Source organism: Hemitrygon akajei, chromosome 25 (assembly GCF_048418815.1).
Source record: "Hemitrygon akajei chromosome 25, sHemAka1.3, whole genome shotgun sequence".
NCBI classification, from domain to species: Eukaryota; Metazoa; Chordata; class Chondrichthyes; order Myliobatiformes; family Dasyatidae; genus Hemitrygon; species Hemitrygon akajei.
Window position 1 is genome coordinate 54566133 of NC_133148.1, and position 20762 is coordinate 54586894.

The following is a 20762-nucleotide window of genomic DNA, read 5'->3' on the forward strand; positions in this document are numbered from 1 at the left end:
TTCAGTGGTCATTATTTCATTCTCCGTTCCTTTTGTCTGAATCATCATGTTCATTTGCGCAGCAAAGTCTAGCGGGGATCCCACTGTGAGGAATCAACACCTATGGTTTGGTGTACAAACCAGGTAAGTTTCCAAAATCGCATTGAATTGCGGATAGCATCGTGTACATGTGATCGCTCTGTTGTCGCTATATCCGGTCCAGTGTTGAGAAGCAGGCAGATTGTCATGAAGCGAAGGCACGAACAGCTAATATTTAGATGGGTTTATGTTTACATAGGCCTTTTAGAAGTAGGAAGTTGGGCGATCCGTCATTAGTGTACAGTCATCATAGAATCCAGTCATACACAATGCATGGGCTAATGAATCTGGACATACCAGGAGCCGTGATATATTTCAACGGTTGGCCGAAGTGGAGGGCTTTAATTACATAGGGAGGTTGAAAAGGCCGTATTTGTTGTCACTGCAGCGTTGGAAGTGAAATCTAACTTCGGAAAAGTTTAAAAAATTTAGAGCAGTATAGATACAGCAAAAGTCTGTATCCCACCCTATGTAGTTAAGAACTACGTAGCACATGCTTATGGTGTTATGGAAGAAACTAAGGAATACGTTATCATTATTATCCACACTCATGGTTGTGGGTATCTGCAAGGATCTATTAGATAAGCTAGTGAGGCTGATGCAATGCGTTGGTTGAAAGGTAATTCGAACTAAGGTGCAATATCACTAGACATCACTTCACATTTTCTCAGTACGTTTATGGTGTGATAATGCTGGAAATCCTAACCTGTGGGGCATGCAGTCCTTCTCTGCATTTTGGAAGAGGTAGATTATTTTACTGACGATCATTTGTACGTGTTCTTACTCCATAACTGTACTGATTCACTCAGTGATTAGCAACCTTCCTTTACATGTTTTTGCTAATTTTAGCCGTGTTTACCCCCTCTCCACCCACCCATTCATGGCACAAAGTTTGCTTTGTCTCGTTCCATCTTCAAATTCTGTCTCCTTGAACAGAAACGTTAAGTAGCATTTTTGTCTTGCCATTGATACTGTCTGACGGGGGTATTTCCAGATTTTCCTTTTTGTTATCCCCAACACGCATTTTTTAAATATATATTGTATGACTAGTGTTTGCTGCCACGGGGAGATAATAATATAAACATATAATTCCATGAACATCGCCTCGTTGGCTTAACAGTCTAAAATTTAACACATGGTGGGGCAGATCAGTACATAGGATTTGGAAGAGTAGAGGTAGAACCAGTTCAACCTACACCATGTCTATGATTCTATATTTAAGCAGCATATCTACCTGCCTCTCACCCGTTCGGTGGATGAAGAAATGTCTATTAACTTTTCTCTTACAAGTTGCCATTTTATGTATTTCCAGATATCCTCCTCACGTTCCAGGGGCTTTCCACTCCTCACTCCTTTACTGGCTAGTGGAGCCCCTTTGGTATGCTACCTCTCATCTTAAATCTATACTGCCGAGGATTTCACGGTTTCATCTTACGCATTGAGACACCGATTATCTTCCTTACCATCGTTTCGCATGCTATATATTCTATCAGGTTGGTCGTCTGCCTCTAGTGCTCAAGATAAAGGAATCCTACTTTGTCTAAGCTCCCCTCATAGATTATGCAGTCTTATGCAGGTAAAGTATACGTGACCCTCGTCTGCACCATATCCGAAGCCACACTTCCTCCCTAACAAATGACGACGAAAACAATTTGCAAGATGCAAATTGCGGCGGAGCAAGTATTGCATATAGCTGGAACATTACTTGCCAACGTTTACACATAATTACACGAAAAATAACGAGGTGTACAGTGTACGCTTCCTTTAGCAGCACATCCCGAGGACCAAAACCTTGTCAGAGGTTTTGAGGCTTTTCGTGCCTAAATGATACAGAGGGTCTTGTGCTTTGATTCTTGTGCAGATCCTCCTTGGCAACAACTAAAACTGAGAGGCAACTCTGAGTGTTGCTCCTGTCCTCCAGTTTCTGGCGTCCAGCTCAGAAAGAACAGCCGAGAATAGGTAAAAAAAACAATTGTCTCCCATATGAAGGGACAGATTGTAGAAATTGTTGACAAAAGTCTGCAATGCTCCGGTGTTTTAGAGAAAAAATGTTTTCATCAACATTTAGTGAATCTGAGATTGAAAGGCGCGCAGCTTTAATTTCCTTGGCATAAGTATAACCGAGGATCTCACGTGATCTGTACATCAAGGATGGGTGTTGAAAAATGGACGACAGTGCCACTTTTACCTCAAACCGTTGAAGAATTTGGCTATGGGTCTACAAATCCTGAAGACTTTCTGCAAGTTGAATATAGGCTGGTTGGTGGTGGACTGGGGGAGTGGCATCAGCGCTGGACTTCGGACTTCGGAACTCCCGAGGTCGGATCCAGCCGACTATCGGGTTCCGTTGAGCATCGGCCTAGTAACTCGGCCACGTAGATATAAGAAAGCCTGATTAAAAAAAAACAAATACCGTCCCGATGACTCCTCTCGGAGATAAGGGCTTTATTCTTCTTCTTTCACAAGTGAAATCTGTGGTAGAATTTTCCTTGTATTCAGGAAATTCAGGAAAAAAAAGGCTTTCAAAGTTCACTAGTCACCTCAACTGCAAATTGTTCCAGCTGCTACCATCCTGTAAACGGTACCCACAGCATAAAAACCAGCAGCAACAGGCTCCAGTTCAGCTTCTTTCATCAGGCCATCAGATTGGTAAATTCACGATGAGACAATTGCAATTAAGAAACATAGAAACATAATAAAAAACATACAGCACCCTACTGGACCTTCGGCTCACAAAGCTGTGCTGAGCAGAGCTCCATGGGCTTAGCCAATCGTCGTCATCGTTAAGTCGCATATGGAATTTCTAGTTGACGGAGGATTTCGCTCCACACCGCTCTGTCCAGGCACTTAACGTTAAATAGCTGTTTTTTTTGTCATTTATTGAGACTGGGATATTGTCAAATCATGTACTTGGCAGGTTACAGCAGTGATTTGCCTTTGCCTTCTGCCGGGTGAGTTTAAATAGATCACCACCTCTCTCCTTAGTAGATCATCTGCTTGCAAAGCAACCATTGTCTTCCTAGGTCGCAGCTCTGCCGCTTTCCCCACAAGTTTCCTGCTTGGTCCGCCGTAGCCATCGTTCGTGAGACGAAGGAAGCCTTGAACATCTCCAAAATCAGGACCAGAAATGTTTTTGTTTTAGAGTTTATAGATCAGGAGGCTCTGGATGACCGCCGTACCGTAGAGAGAGGGAAATGAAGTCCCAGAAACTCATTTAGGGCACAATTGATAAGATGGCCAAACACAGACAGATGCAGGGGAACTTCACTGCTGTGCTGCACGACATTAGAGTAACAGACAGTAATTATCTAACCGTAACAAACGACATATCCGATGGAGAAACGTCCATGCCTCAGTGTTGCTGATGTGTCTACCATTTATCGTAGATTTCCCATTCACATTTACCGTCACAAGTCGATGCCTTGCTCTCATCCGGATTAAATGTGATCTCCAATATCTGCACCCAAGTGATCCTTGTTCAGTGGAGTCCATTTGACCACCTTCAGCGTTAATCAGAGCTCTGCATTTGTGTGCCAGCTGCATTCCAAATCGTCTACCGTATAGCTCAATGAAAAGGTTTCTTTTTTATATACAGTGCATATAAAATGTATACAACCTCCTTGGAAACATTCGTGTGTTATAGTTTCAGAACATTGAATCACAATGGATTTAGATTAGCTTCTCTGAGACTGAACAACAGAAATGTCTCTTTAGACTTAAATTATGGACAGATCTTTACAAAGTGATCTAAAGTAAATATAAATATAAAACACAAAACTAATTGTCCGCATACGCATTTACTCCCTTTAGGGCAGTGTTTAATGCATACAGGTTTGGCAGGAATTACATCTTTGGACATATGGTCGATGTAATTTTTCCCCATTCTTCTTGACAAAATTGCTTAAGCTCTGTCAGCTTGTATGGGGAATGGTCGATACAATTTTTCCCCATTCTTCTTTACAAAATTGCTTAAGCTCTGTCAGATTGTATGGGGATCGTGAGTACACAGCCATTATCAAGTTCAGCCATAAACTAAAATTGGATTGAGGTCTAGTTTCTGACCTGGCGACTCCAGGAAATTAACTTTGTTGTTTTTATGCGATCCTGTCTAGCTTTGTCTTTATGCTTTGGGTTATTGTCTTGCTCGGAAACAAATCTCCAAGGCACAGTTTTCTTGCACACTACATCAGGTATTTCGCTCTATTTTGCTCCATTAATTTTTCCTTCTTCCAGCATAAGCTTCCACGGCCTTCCGAAGTGAAGCATCCTCAAAGCATGGTGAGCCACCGCTCTGCTTCACGGTAGGGGTGATATGCGGTGTATGGCTTACGTCGAACATAGCATTTCGTCTGATGGCCATAGAACTCAAGTTTGGATTCATTACACCATAGAACTTTTTTCAGCTGACGTCATAGTTTCCCGCATTCGTTGTGGTAAACTATAGCCGAGATTGCATGTAAGTTTCTAGTCAACAATGGGTTTCCCTGTGCCATTCTCTCATAAAGCTGCGTATGGTGAAACATCCGAGCAACAGTTGTTGTATGTGCAATCTGGTCCATCTCTGCCACTGAATCTTGTAACTCCTTCAGAGTTGACATAGGTCTCTTGGGGACCACGTCACTAATTTCTCTTCATATGCTGTTACTCAGATTTTGAGGATAGATGGTTTAGGAAGATTTACAGCTGTGCCAAATTCTTTTTATTTTCCGATTATTGACTGAATTCATTAACTTGGAAATATTCTTGTATTTTTTGTATTGAACTCATGACTTGTGCTTTTCACTCACCTTTACGTGGAGTTACTTAGGGTGCTTTTGTCTACATGATACAGTCTGTTGCCGGGCACTGTCTCATCAGAAGTTGGACCTTCCAAATGCAGGTGCAATTTTAATAAAATCAATTGAAACACCTTGACTGCAAACAGGACGCCAAACACAGATCTATAATTAACTAAATATGTGAATTCTATACATATTGGCTGCACCTGTGATGATTTGGTGAAACATATTTGGGAGAGGTGGTGGTGGTGATGAATATCTAAATAATCATTCTTCTTTGCTTTATATTTATATTTAATATAGGTCACTTTGTAGCTCTCTTTTCATTTTGACACAAAAGGGCTTTGTTCTATTAATTAGTTTCAAAAAAACCAAATCAAATCCACTGGGATTCAGTGTTCGATCATATGCCTATAAGGCCTAGCCGCATAACTAGGCCATTTGGCTCATGGAGGCTGCTCTGCCATTAAATCAAGGCTGATCATTTACCCTACTCCTGAGCCAAAATTCCCCATCCTACCCCACGAAACCTTCGATGCCTTGTCTAATCAATAACATTTGAGGCTCTGCCTTAAATGCACGCAAATACCCGTCGTGCACAGCTGCCAATGGTAATAAATTCAAGCAATTCAGCACCCTCTTGCTAAACAAATTTCAGTGCATTTCTGTTTTAAAATTACTGGTTTGTATCTTCAGATTGTGTCCTCTTGTTTCCTAAACACTACCTGACTCTTCAGCAATCTTCGTATTATCTGCAAACTTGGCAACAAAGCCTTCTCAATCATTGATATACAACCCAAAATTTATGGGGCACCCGCCACGCTCACTATATGAAATAGTAGGACAAGATGTATTATTCTTGATTAAAGCAATCAGGCTCTTGCTGAACAACTGGCTTCCATTGGTGCAACAAACTTTTGCAGTTCCTACGATAGCTTTCCTGGGAATAAAATTTATTGGGCGACAGAGTCGTGCAGTTTGTAACGTTGTTATCCTACAGGATCTACAACTGGCTTTCGTTCAAGAAGCGATGGCTCGAGCAGCTAATATGTGGAAGACGTTATGTTTACATATGTCATTGAGAAGTTGGAAATTGGGCGAGCGACTACGAGTGTACGTTCATCACAAGATCCAGAGATATACAAATAATGGGCTAATTGCTCTGGAAATACAGGGAACCGACAATATATTTCTAATGTTGTCCGAAGTGTTGGGAATTAATTACACGAAGAGGCTCAATAAGCTGGCTTTATTTTCACTGGAGCTTTGAAAGTTAAATCAAACTTCGGAAAACTTTATAAAATTTTGAGTAGTATAGATACTGCCAAAGTCTGCATTGCACCCTACGTAGCAAAGACCCAGGGGGAAAAAGTTTATGCTGATATGGAAGAAACTAAGGAATATGTTAGCACACTGCATATCCTGTTGAGAAACGTAGATGCCACAGTGATGCCGATCTGTCAATCATTTATTGTAGATTTTCCTTTTCTATTTGCCGTCACAAGTCGATGCCTCACTCTTATCCAGATTAAATGTCATTTCCAATATCTCCCCCTAAATGTCCACGTTCAGTGGAGTCCATTTGTCTACCATCATCGTCAATCACAGCTCGGCAATTTGTGTGTCAACTGTGACTCCAAATCATCTACCGTATAGCTTAATGCAAAGGTTTTTATAAACAGTGCCTGTAAAACCTATACATCCTCCTGGGAAGCATTCGTGTTTTATAGTTTTAGAACATTGAATCACAATGGATTTAGTTTATATTTTTGAGACTGATCAACAGAATTGTCTCTTTTCTCCGAATTATAAACAGATCTCCACAAAGTGATCTAAAGTAAATACAAATATAAAACACAAAACAATAGTCTGCATCCGTATTTAACCCCTTCCGGTCAGTGTTTCATACATGCACACTTGGCGGCAATACATCCTTGGACATCTGGACAATGCAATTTTTCCTCATTCTTCTTTGCAAAATTGCTTAAACTCTGTCAGATTTTACGGGAATCGTGAGTACACAGTCATTATCAAGTCCAGCCATAGGTGCTCAATTCGATCAAGGTCTAGACTGTGACATGGTCACTCCAGAACATAATGTTTGTTGTTTTTATCCGATCCTGTGCAGCCTTGCATTTATGCTTTGGGTCATTGCCTTGCTGGGAAACAAATCACCAAGTCACTGTTTCCTTGCGCACTGCATCAGGTATTTCCCTCTATTTTGCTTCATTAACTTTACCTTTTACCAGCATAAGCTTCCATGGCCTTTTGCAGTGAAGCATCCTCACAGCATGGTGAGCCACCACTATGCTTCTCGGTAGGGGTGACGTGTGGTGTTTGGCTACGGCGAACATAGCGTTTCGACTGATGGCTATAAGACTCAAATTTAGATTCATTGGACCATGTAATTTTTTTCCAGCTGACTTCATAGTTTCCCACATTCATTGTGGCAAACGCTAAACGAGAATACATGCGTGTTTTTATTCAACAATGGGTTGTTCTTCACATTCTCTCATAAAGCTGTGAATTTTGAAGCATCCGAGCAGCAGTTGTTGTGTGTGCAGTCCGTTCCATCTTAGCCACTGAATCTTGTAACTCCTCCAGAGCTGGCATAGGTCTCTTGGTGGCCACCCTGACTAGCTTCTCTTCCTATGCAGTTACTCAGTTTTTGAGGATGGCCCGGCCGAGGCAGCTATGCCGTATTATTTTCACTTCCGATGATTGACTTAACTCATTGACTTGGAAATATTCTTGTATCCAACGCATAACTTGTGCCTTTCACGAACCTTTACGTGGAGTTACTTAGGATGTTGTTTTTCTGTCTATGTGGTGTAGTTCGTGCCAGGACACAAACTACAAATGCAGGTGTAATTTTAATACAATCAATTGAAACACCTTGACTGCGCACAGGACTCCGAAAACAGATCTCCATTGAACTAATGTTGTGAATTCTATACCAATCGGCCGCGCCTGTGTTGATTTGATGCGACATATTCGGGGCGGGTGGGGCGGTTGGGGGTGGAAGCCGAGAATATATTTGAAATGTTTTCGGAAGTGCAGGGCTTTAATTACATGGAGATGTTGAATAGGCTGAATTTATTTTCTGGAGCGTTGTAAGTTAAATCTAGCTTCGGAAAAGTTTATAAAATGTTGAGCAGTATAGATACAGCCAAAGTCTGCATTCCAACCTGCGTAGTTAAGAACCAGGGGACAAAAGTTTATAGTGATACAGAAGAAAGTAAGGAATATGTTTGCGTTATTATCCCACACTTATGGTTGTGGCTATCTGCAAAGATCTATTTGATACGGTAGTGAGGCTGATACAATGCGTTGTTTGAAAGGCATTTCGAAATTAGTTGCAATGTCAGTAATCAGCGCTTCCCATTCTCTTAGTAGGTTTATGGTTGTGATAATGCTGGCAATCCTGGCGTATTGGCCGTGCATTCCCTCTCTGCATTTAGGAATTGGTAGATTATTCCTCGTCACCATTCGAAGCCGCTGCCAACATCGAGAGTGCTAACTTTATCATTGGGATTGAAACATCAAGTCCTAGTAGCTCTACTACTGCTCTACTGACGTTCATTCATTCGTTTTCTTATTCTCTAACAGTACTGATTCGCCGAATGATTAGACAACCTTTGTTTTACATGTTATTGCTAATTTAACCGTGTTTGTCCCCTCCACGCTCCCCCATTTGTGGCACAATGTTTATTTTGTCTCGTACATCTTCCGACGCTGTCTCCTTGAACAGAAACGTTAAGCAATATTTTTCTCTTGCCGTGGGTACAGTCTGACGTGGGTACATCCAGCTTTATTTTTGTATTCCTAGCACTTGATATTTTAATATATATATTTTATAACACGTTTGCTTCCACGGGGAGGAAATGATATAAAGAAACATTACACGGACAACGCCTCGTGTGCGTAACAGTCTAGCATTTAACACATTGGGTGCAGCTCCGAACATAGGATATGGAACAGTACAGGCAGAGCCAGTTGAAAACACCCCATGTCTGTGCCAATCTTGATGTTGTTTTTAAGCAGCATATCTACCAACAACCGTCCCGTTCTGTGGGTGAGAAATGCCTATCAAATTGTCCCTTACAATTTGCCATTTTACCCATTTCCACATATTCTCCTCACGTTCCAGGCGCTTTCCACTTCACATTCGTTCACTGACTAGTGGAGCCCCTTTTGCTATTCTCCCTGTCATCTTAAGTCCATGTTGCCGTGGATTTCACAGTTTCCTCTTTGGCAATGAGACACCGATTATCTTCCTTATCATCGTTTCGCATGTTATATATGCTATCAGGTCGGTGGTCAGCCTCTATTGCTCTATTGCTCAAGATAAAGGAATCCCATTTTGTCCAAGCTCCCTTTATAGATCATGCAGTTTTATGGAGGTATATTATTCGTGACTCTCTTCTGCGCCGTATCAAAATCCGCACATCCTTCCTAGCATATAACGCTGAAAGCAGTTTGCAGGTTGCAAAGTGCGGTGGAGCAAGTACTGTATATAGCTGGAACATTACTTGCCAAGATTTATACACAATTAAATGAACGATAACTGAATATATATTATCTTCTTCCTTTAGCACTCTCTTCTCGATAAACTAAACATAATTGTCCCCCATATGAAGTGACACACTGTATAAAACGTTGGTAAGTTCGCTGGGATGCTCCGGGGTTTTAGAAAGGAAAAAAAAACAACTTATTTTCATCAAAGTAAATATAAAAAGAAATAGAAGGATCTGCGGTCAAGAAGCGCGCAGTTTAAATTCCTTGGCACATATTACCGAGGATTTCACGTGCTCTGTACATCAAGGCCTTGTGGAGAAAAATGCACTATAGTACCTCTTTTACTTCACACGTTTGACGAAGTTTGGTATGGGTCCCAAAATCCTAAGGGCTTTCTGCATGGGCACAATTGAAGATAACCTGACTGAATGCATTATTATCTGATGTGGTAACTATATCCCTCATATTCCACTCAAAATTCGTTCACTGTATATGGATATACAGTGCATATGGATATGTTTATGGATATGGAACAGTACAGGCAGACCCAGTTCAACCCATTCCATATCTGTGTCAATCTTGATGTTGTTTTGCAGCAGCATATCTACCGACATTGGCCCCATTCTATGGATGAAAAATGCCTACATGTTTTCCCTTACAAGTTGCCATTTTATCTATTTCCACATATTCTCTTCACGTTCCAGGCGCTTTCCACTCAACATTCGTTCACTGACTAGTGGAACACCTTTGCTTTTCACCCTCTCCTTTTAAGTCCATGTTCCCGCGGGCCTTCTTAACCACAGAGCCAACCTGCGTAGCAGCTTTCAGTGTCCTATGAACTCCAAGATCCCTTTGATCATCTACGCTGCCAAGAATCTTACCATTAATGCTGTATTCTTGCATCATACTTGTCCTATCAAAATGAACCACCTCTCACCTATCTGGGTTGAACTCCATCTGCCACTTCTCAGCACAGTTTCGCATACTATCAATGTCCCGTTGTAACCCCTGACAGCCCTCCACACTATCCACAACACCCCTAGCCTTTGTGTCGTCAGCAGTTTTACTAACCTATCCCTCCATTTACTCATCCACGTCATTTAGAAAAATCACAAAGTGTAGGGGTCCAAGAACAGATACCTGAGGCACACCACTGGTTTACGGCCTCCAGGCAGAATATGACCCTTCTACAACCACACTTTGCCTTCTGTGGGCAAGCTAGTTCTGCCCTTGGATCCCATGCCTCCATACTTTCTGAATAAGCCTTGCATGGGGTACTTTATCACATGACTTGCTGGAATCCAGTACACTACATTAACGGCTCTACCTTCATCAATCTGCTTAGTCAAATCCTCGAAAAATTTAATCAGATTGGTAAAGCACGATCTGCAATTGACAGCGCCATGCTGACTATTCCTTTTTATATTATGCCTCTCCAAATGTCCAGAACTCGTGCCTCTCATGATCTTCTCCATCAACTTACCAACCACTGAAGTAAGATTCACTGGCCAATAATTTTCTCGTCTCTCCCTAATCCCTGTCCTGTATAAGGGAACAACATTCGCAAACGTCAGTCATCCCAACCTCTACCGTCCTCATTGATGATGCAAAGATCATTGCCAGATGCTCAGCAATCTTCCCCCTCGCTTCCCACAGTAGCCTGGGTTAGATTCCGTCCGATCCAGATGATTTATACAATGATGCTTTCCAAAAGTTCCAGCACATGATCTTTCTTAATATATACATTCTCAAGCTTCTCAGTCCACTGCAAGTAATCCTTACAATTGCCAGGATCTTTTTCCATAGTGAATACTGAAATAAAGTAATAATTAAGTACCTCCGGTATTTCCTCCGATTCCAAGTACACTTTTCCATTGCCACACTTGATTGGATTTATTCTCTCACTTCTTATCCTCTTGCTATTCACATACTTGTAGAGTACCTTGGGGTTTTCGTTAATTCTGTGCGCCAAGACCTTCTCATGGCCCTACCAGTTGTCCAAATTTCATTCTGAATCACCCTCCTGCTAGCTGTACGCTCTTCGAGATTCAGATCACTACCTCGTTTTTTTTTGAAACTTTCGTAAGCTCTTCTTTTCTTCTGGGCTAGATTTACAACAAACTTTGTCCACCTCGGATTTTGCATCCTACCATCCTTTCCATGCCTCATTGGACGTACCTACTCAGAACCCTCGCAAATATCCCTTGAGACATGCATATTCACGAGCACAATTGCCGAATCTGTTGTGCTGTCGAATCCGTGAGAATAACACCCAATAATCTCAACACTTGTCCACATGATCCCTGTCCAGACTGGGAAAGGCTGCATCCTGGATTTCCATAGCAAACTCTGAGCTTGGGTCTTCCTGGCGTGTAGGTTAAAGAATCATCTTGAGTGTGTTCCTGCCGGAGGAAATCGATTTCTGCCAATCCACAGAAACAGAGACTAAGCCGTATTTACTTTTAATTGCCCAACATAGCGGTCCGGTCAGACTTCTATGATTTGACTCTGGTAAGCAACAGTGCGGAAGCCAAGTAGCCTGACTGCTCTGCTGGGCTGTCGGAACCGGTTTTTGTTCAGTCCACAAATGTCGTGCTTTAACACAGCTCAGAAGCCGCCTTTACCCCAGCCAGCCTGAACCAGTTGAATCCATGAGCCAACAAGCGGACTCTGAAAATCTCCCCACCCTCACATCCGTGCGCCGGTGTTCCACACAGTTAGAACATAGAAAATAGAACACAGAATAGTACAGCACATTACTGGCCCTTCGGCCCATAATGTCGAGCCGACCCTCAAATCCTGCCTCCCATATAACCCCGCAACTTAAATTCCTCCATATACCTGTCTAGTAGTCTCTTAATCTTCACTAGTTTATCTGCCTGTACCAGTGACTCAGACAGTGCATTCAACGCACCAACCACTCTCTGAGTGAAAGACTTTCCTCGAATATCCCCCTTGAACTTCCCTCCACTTACATTAAAGCCATGTTCTCTTGTACTGAGCAGGGGTGCCCTGGGGAAGAGGCACTGGCTGACCACTCTGTCTATTCCTCTTAATATCTTGTACACCTCTATCATGTCTCCTCTCATCGTCCTTCTCTCCAAGGAGGAAAGCCCTAGCTCCCTTAATCTTTTATCATAATCCATACTCTCTAAACCAGGCAGCATCCTGGTAAATATCCGCTGTACCCTTTCCAATGCTTACACATCCTTCCGAGAGTGAGGCGACCAGAACTAGACACAGTGCTTCCAGTGTGGCCTAACTAGTGTTTTATAGAGCTGCATCAATACATTGCGTCTCTTAAACTCTATCCCTCGATTTATGAAAGCTAACACCACATAAGCTTTCTTAAATACCCTATCTACCTGTGAGGCAACTTTCAGTGATCTGTAGACATGTACCCCCAGATCTCTCTGCTCCCCCACACTATCAAGTATCCTGCCATTTACTTTGTACTCTGCCTTGGATTTTGTCCTTCCAAAGTGTACCACCTCACACTTCTCCGGTTTGAACTCCATCTGCCACTACTCAGCCCACGTCTGCATCCTATCAATGTCTCTCTGCAATCTTCAACAATCCTCTACACTATCTACGACACCACCAACCTTTGTGCCGTCTGTAAACTTGCCAACCCACCCTTATACCCCAACATCCAGGTCGTTAATAAAAATCACGAAAAGTAGACGTCCCAAAACATATCCTTGTGGGACACCACCCGTCACAACCCTCCAATCTGATTGTATTCCCTCCACCACAACTCTCTGCCTTCTGCAGGCAAGCCAATTCTGAATCCCACTAGCCAAACTTCCCTGGATCCCATGCCTTCTGACTTTCTGTCTAAGCCTACCGTGTGGAACCTATTCAAATTCCTTACTAATATCCATGTAAATCACATCCACTGCACTACCCTCATCTACGTGCCTGGTCACCTCCTCAAAAAACTCTATCAGGCTTGTTAGGCAGGATCTGTCCTTCACAAAGCCATGCTGACTGTCCCTGATCAGACCATGGTTCTCTAAATGCCCATAGGTCCTATCTCTAAGAATCTTTCCCGACAGCTTTCCCACCACAGGTGTAAGGCTCACTGGTCTATAATTACCTGGACTATACCTACTACCTTTTTTGAACAAGGGGACAACATTCGCCTGGGGAACATTCCGTCAGGGCCCGGGGACTTATCCGTCCTAATGTATTTTAACAACTCCAACACCTCCTCTCCCTTAATATCAACATGCTCCAGAGCATCAACCTCATTCATATTGTCTTCACCGTCATCAAGTTCCCTCTCAATGGTGAATAGCGAAGAGAAGTATTCATTGAGGATCTCGCTCACTTCCACAGCCTCCAGGCACATCTTCCCACTTTTATCTCTAATCGGCCCTACCTTCATACCTGTCATCCGTTTGTTCTTCACATAATTGAAGAATGCCTTGGGGTTTTCCTTTACCCTACTCGCCAAGACCTTCTCATTCCCCCTTCTTGCTCTTCTCAGTCCTTTCTTAAGCACCTTTCTTGCTACCCTATATTCCTAAATATACCCATCTGAACCTTGCTTCCTAAACCTCACATGCTGCCTTCTTCCACTTGACTTGATTTTCAACCTCACTTGTCACCCATGGTTCCATCACCCTATCATTCTTTATCTTCCTCATTGGGACAACGTTGTCCCTAACATCCTGCAAGAGATCCTTAAACATCGACCACATGTCCAGAGTACATTTCCGTGCAAATACATCATCCCAATTCACACCTGCAAGTTCTAGCCTTACAGCCTCATAATTTGCCCTTCGCCAATTAAAAAAAAATATCCTGTCCTCTCTGATTCTATCCTTTTCCATGATAATGCTAAAGGCCAGGGAGCGGTGATCACTGTTCCCCAGATGCTCACCCACTGACAGATCTGTGACCTGACCCTGTTCGTTACCTAATACTAGATCAAGTATGGCATTCCCTGCTAGTCGGCCTGTCAACATACTGTGACAGGAATCGATCCTGTACACACTTAAAAACCTCAGCCCCATCTAAACCCTTGGAACTAATCAAGCGCCAATCAATATTACGGAAGTAATACCTGTCCCCTCCCCCAGCAGAGATTTCAATTCACCTAAAGTTGCTTGCCTCTGTACGGGAGACAGGTCAGCAACAGTCATCAGAACCGGATTGAAGATCTGTTGATCTCTGTTCAAATGACCAACTTCAGCGTTGGAACATTTAATTAAACTAAAACACGGAGAATCTCTGCGGAAACCAAATGAGAGGCAGCTGTCAATGGACAGATATCACCCTGAGACAGGGACTGAGAGACACTAGTCAGGAAATTACAGATGGATGAGAGAGGAGTTGGTGAGAATTGATTGAAATATAACACAATCAGGGATGACCGCAGAGCTGCAATGGCGAAAATTTCTCGAAGCATTTTGGAAGGCACAGAATGTGCTCACCACAAACAGGAAGAAGGTTACTAAAGGGAAGATGACGCATCCGTGAATAGCAAGACGTCAAAGCCAACATACAAAGCCAAAATGGGAGCATATCATGAAGCAATCATTTCTGGGAAGTTTACAGATCCGGAAGCTTTTAAATACCAACAGAAGACAACTAAAAAGTCATTAAGAAGGTAAAGATAGAATGTGAAATTGAAAATGTTACCCCACTCTCCGAGAGCGGAGAGAGACAGAAGAAAGTAGATTATAGGCTATTTAAGCCATAGTGTTGGAGCCCCTTGTTCAGGGTGTGATTTCAGGGTACTTCGAAGCACATGCTAAAATGCTTTGACCACAGCATCTGCAGAGTATTTTGTTTTTGCTAAAATAGGTCATAGGTAGCATGATTTCTTTAAGGGGGATCGTTGCATGACAAATCTTTTGAAACTCTTGAAGAAATAACACCGAATATAGATAAAGTAAAACAGTTTGATGTTGTGTACTTAGACTTTTAGAAGGCCTATGACAAGGTGCTATACATAGTCTGCTCTCCAAGGTATAATCCCGTGCTATTACAGGAAAGTTCCAAGCATGGAAAAAGCAGTAGCATATTGGCAGGATGCAAACAGTCGGAATAAAGGGAGCCTTTTCTGGTTGGCTGCCGGTGATTAGTAATGTTCCACAGGGGCTGCGTTGGGACACATACGTTTTAGGTAAAATGCCAAAGATGTGGATGACCTTGTCGCAAAGTTGGCAGACAATACGAAGGTAATTGGACGGGCAGATACTTCTGAGGAATTAGTGAGATTATGATAATGGGCGAAGAACGGCAGGTGGAATACAGTTTATGGAAGTGCATTCTCAAACTGTATGGTAGGAGAAATGAAAGGCTCGACTATTTTCTGAATGGAGGGAAATTACAAAGAGCTGAGGCGCAAAGGGATTGGGAGGCCTGTACGCAATTCTCTAAATATCACCTGAAGGGACAGGGGCTGAGATACAGCAGACCTTAGCCGGATTTTCACCTGAGAGACAGGGACCGAGAAAGCAATCATTGGACAGATATCTTCATGATATAAAGGGACGGAGACACCAGTCAGCGGACAGATATGATTCTGATTGACAAGGACTAAGTCACGCGAATCAAGGCGGAGATGTCCTCCTTAAGAGCACAGTCTAAAAGACGCTGTTTGCGCAGGAAAAAAAAAACAACAAAAAGAATTACCACAGAAACTTCTGGCCGCAGCCATAGCACTAGAAGCAATATTGAGCTCAGAACCTTGGTTGAAAATAGACTAATAAGAGATATTCTTTTTCAGAAACCTGACAACATGAATTTCAAAGCCAAGCAGTGGAAACGTCTTCCCTAACCAGTGTTCGAAAACTCTTTGACCTATTTTTGCCAATGAGAGAAACATAACGTTTGATGTAGGTGGCTCAGGAGCTGGCATCAAACGTCAGGAGTAGTAGTTTTACTGGTAATAGTACACTTCCCAGCATGTTTGCAGACAAGCTCGGCTTAACCGGTGCTAAAAAAATAAACACAAAACCAAACTCGTGTTAGAAGGCATCCATGGTGCATATCATCAGGCAGGTAATTTTGTTTACCATTCATGCTGAGTGCAGTACTGCCTGTGCCAAATCTTGCATTCTCACTCAAATATGAACCGCACTGATAGACTTACTCATTGACACAATCATCCCTACCAAGGTGATTTACAGTGACAAAGCAGCTTTCGCGACTTCAGGACAAACTAGTTCCTTTTCTGCAGACAATGAATTACTTTTTGAAACGGAATCACTGTGTTCACGGGTGGAAGGTGGGAACCACTTTACAGAAAGCAAATTTTCTTAATCAGCAGTGAGATATAAAGCGATGAGACACACTTTAATGGTTGTTGAGGTATCAACGTTCGAATAGATACTGGAAACTTTGCAAACCTTTAACGCCCAGTTGAAAACCCTATCATAATAGGAATAAAAAATCGTGAATATTATGCTTTCTCCAACAAGACGATAAATTTGTCGTAGGCTTTGGAGGCTTGCGTGGTCACTGGAGTCAGGACATAGTGCTTTGGCTCTTGGTCGTGACACCCATGCCAAATTGGTCAAAGGGCAGAAGCCATATTACCAGAAACCAGAGGTCCCCTGTCCCTCTAGATTCCGGGGTTCTTCAAGAGACTAATAACACTGAACCGACAGAAGCAAATTGTTCCAGAAACAGAAAGGAGAATTATTTCTGTACCTGTGTACGATTATATTCGTTCGTCTCCTGCTGGGATTTGCATAAATGATTGGAGTGAAACCCAATAGGAATGTATTGGTACGATGAAGTAAGCCTTGAGCACCACCAAAATCCGGACCAAAGATATTTTTTGTTTTAGTTTATGGACCAAGAGGCTTCGCATGATCACTGTACAGTTGAGAAAGAAATGAGGACCCTCAACCTAATTTGGGGCACCATAGACAAGATCACCGAAGACAACATGTGGTACAGGACCTTAATTGCTGTCGTAAAAAACATTAGCGTAACAGAGAGTAATGAACTAACTTAGGTATATGCCTCAATGGTGCCTATCTGTCTACCATTTATCGTACATTTCCCTTTTACATTTGCCGTCACAAGTCGATGTCTCACTATTATCTGGATTAAAACCCATCTCCAATATCTCCGCCCAAGTGAACCATGTTCCGTGGCGTCCATTTGCCAACCTTCATCGCTAATCACAACTCTGCAATTTGTGCACCAACTGCACTCCTAATCATCTGAAGTATATTTTAATGCAAAAGTTTTATATGCAGTACCTTGAAAACGTGTTCATCTTCCTTGAAAGCATTCGTGTTTTATAGTTACAGAACATTGAAACACAATGGATTCAGTTTATTTTTTTTTGAGATTGATCAACAGAAAAAGTATTTTGTCTCAAATTAAAAACAGATTTCTACAAAGTAATCTAAACTAAATACAAATATAAAACGCAAAATACTTGTCTGCACACGTATTTACCCCTTTCAGGTCAGTGTTAAATGCATTCCCCTTTGGCGGCAAGTACAGCTTTGAGTCTACGTGGATAGGTCTGTATCAAATTTGGACATCTGGATAGTGCAATTTTTCCCATTCTTCTTTATTAAACTGCTTAGGCTCTGTCAGATTGTATGCGGATCGTGAGTACACAGCCAATATCAAGTCCAGCCATAAGTTCTCAATTGGCTTGAGGTCTAGACTCTGATCTGTCACTCCGGGACAATATACTAGTTGTTTTTATGCGATCCTGTGTAGCTTTACCTTTATGCATTGGGTCACTGTCTTGCTGTAAAAGAAATATATTGAAGTCTGCTCCGGGGTCCTCGGGCTCCGAACTCCGGGTCCTCCTACTGTCCCTTGTTTTGGTTGGACTAAACCATAAACACCTGATGCTCATCTTGTTGGCTGGGATAATAACTGGCCGTGGAATTGAGTGTGGTGGGGGTGGGGGTCGTCTTGTCAAGCGTCCCTGGCAAGATTCTGATGGAGCAAATGTCCGGCGGAAGGCTGGTACGGACACTTGCCAGCTTTAGGCTGCGTTGGAGAACCATTGCTTCTTTCAGCCTTACTGACCGTAGTCGGAGCAGTCATTGCGGTATGGATTCGGCCGTTTCCCGGGCCAGCTGGGTTGCTGTCAGCCACTCCGAGCTAGGTACGGATCCGGTTGTTTCCGTAGCCAGCCAAGGTTGCTGGCCGTAACGGCTACTCGGAGCAGCCCCAATGCAGAGATGGAAATACCTGCCGTTCTTCGGTGTTTGTCTCTTCCCGTCCTCGCCCCGAGGGGTAAATCGGGCCGTCCTGCCGTTGCCCTGCGGAACAATCTGTCCTGTCTTGTCCTGGCATCTGTGGGGTAAGTCAGTACGCTCTGCCGTTGCCCTGCGGGGGAAACCTGTCATGACTTGTCTTTGCCGCCGTCGGGTAAGTCCGGCCGTTCTGCTGTTAACGGACGGACGGTCCTGCCCCACCCTGGTATGGAGTGAAAGTTGAGTTCCGGGTTGTCGAAGGAGATGTCCTGGCTGTATGTCTATGTTCTGTCCAGTCTCATCTTAGTGTTTTGTAAAAGATGAGTTCCGGCTTGGCGAAGGGGAAGTCCCGGCTCTATGTTTATGTACAGTTCCTAGTCTGCCTCCAAGCCTCCAGCCAAGCCTCGACACCAGCCTCAAGACCCCAAGTCTCTAGCCAAGCCTCGTCACGTCTTCGCCTGGGTTTGGGGGTCCGAGCCCGAGGCAAGACCCAGTTTCTGGGTCCTTGTCCAGTCTCGGGCTCGGAGTTCACCCCAGGCGTCCTGTCCCGTCCTTTAGCTTAGGTGTGCTCTGTTCCTAGCACTGCAGTGTCTGCGTCCTGCATTTGGGTTCTGAAACAACACCCTCGTATGACAAAATATCCAAGGCACAGTTCTCCTGCACACTGCATCATGGATTTAGCTCTATTTTGCTCCATTAATTTTATCTTCTACCTTCAGAAGCTTCCGGAGCCTTCTGAAGTGAGGCATCTTCACAGAGTTATGAGGCATCCCTATGCTTCACAATATGAATGATGTGCGGTTTTTGGCTTACGCCGAACAGCGTTTCGTCTGATGGCCATAGAACTCAGGTTTGGAGTTATTAGACCATAGAACTTTTTTTTTCCAGCTGACTTCATAGTTTTCCACATTCGTTGTGGCAAACTCTGGCCGAGATTGCATGTGAGCTTCTTCCCAACAATGGGGTTCTCTTTGCCATTCTCTCATAAACTGCGACTGGTGAAGCTTTCGAGTAACAGTTGTTGTATGCGCAGTCTGTTCCATTTAAGCCACTGAACCTTGTAAATCCTCCAGAGCTGGCATAGGTCTCTTGGTGGCCAACCTCACTTGTTTTCTTCCTGCGCGGTCACTCAGATTTTGAGGACAGCCCTATCTAGGCAGATTTACAACTATGTGATATTCTTTTCTTTTCTGTTGATTGGCTTAATTTATTGACTTTTAAATTTTCTTGTATCCATTGCATAACTTTAAGTGGAGTTAATTGGGATTTTTTTTTTAGTTCGCGTAGTGTAGCTTCTGCCAGGACGATCTCTCACCAATAGTTGAACTTTCGGAATACAGTTGTAATTATAACACAATGAATTGAAACACCGTTACTGCACGTGACCTCAATTTAAATAATTATGTTAATTCTAATTATGTGGTGATTATTTCATTCTCCGTTCCTTTTGTCTGAATCATCATGTTCATTTGCGCAGCAAAGTCCAGCGGGGCACACAATGTGAACAATCTACGGTTATTGGTAGGTGGACAAACCAGGTAAGTTTGCAGAAGCGCATGGAATTGCGGATAGCATCGTTTACATGTGATCGCTCTGTTGTCGGCATATCCGGTCCAGTGTTGAGAAGCAGGCATATTGTCATGAAGCGATGGCACGAACAGATAACAGTTAAATGAGATTATGTTTACATAAATCATTTAGAAGTAGGAAGTTTGGCGATCAACCAGGAGTGTACAGTCGTCATAGAATCCAGAGATACACAATGCATGGGCTAATGAATCTGGAGGTACCAGGAGCCGTGATATATTTTAACTGTTGGCCGAAGTGGAGGGCCTTAATTACATGGAGAGGTTGAAAAGGCTGGATTTATCTTCACTGCAGCTTTGGAAGTTAAATCTAACTTCGGAAAAAGTTTATAAAATTTGAGCAGTATAGAATCAGCCAAAGTCTGTATTCCACCCTAATTAGTTAAGAACCAGAGGGCACATGCTTATGGTGATACGGAAGAAATTAAGGAATACTTCATCGTTATTATTCCACACTCATGGTTGTGGGTATCTGCAAGGATCTATTAGATAAGCTAGTGAGGTTGATGGAGTGCGCTGGTTGAAAGGTAATTCGAACTAAGGTGCAATATCATTAGACAGCAGTTCACATTTTCTCAGTACGTTTATGGTGTGATAATGCTGGCAATCCT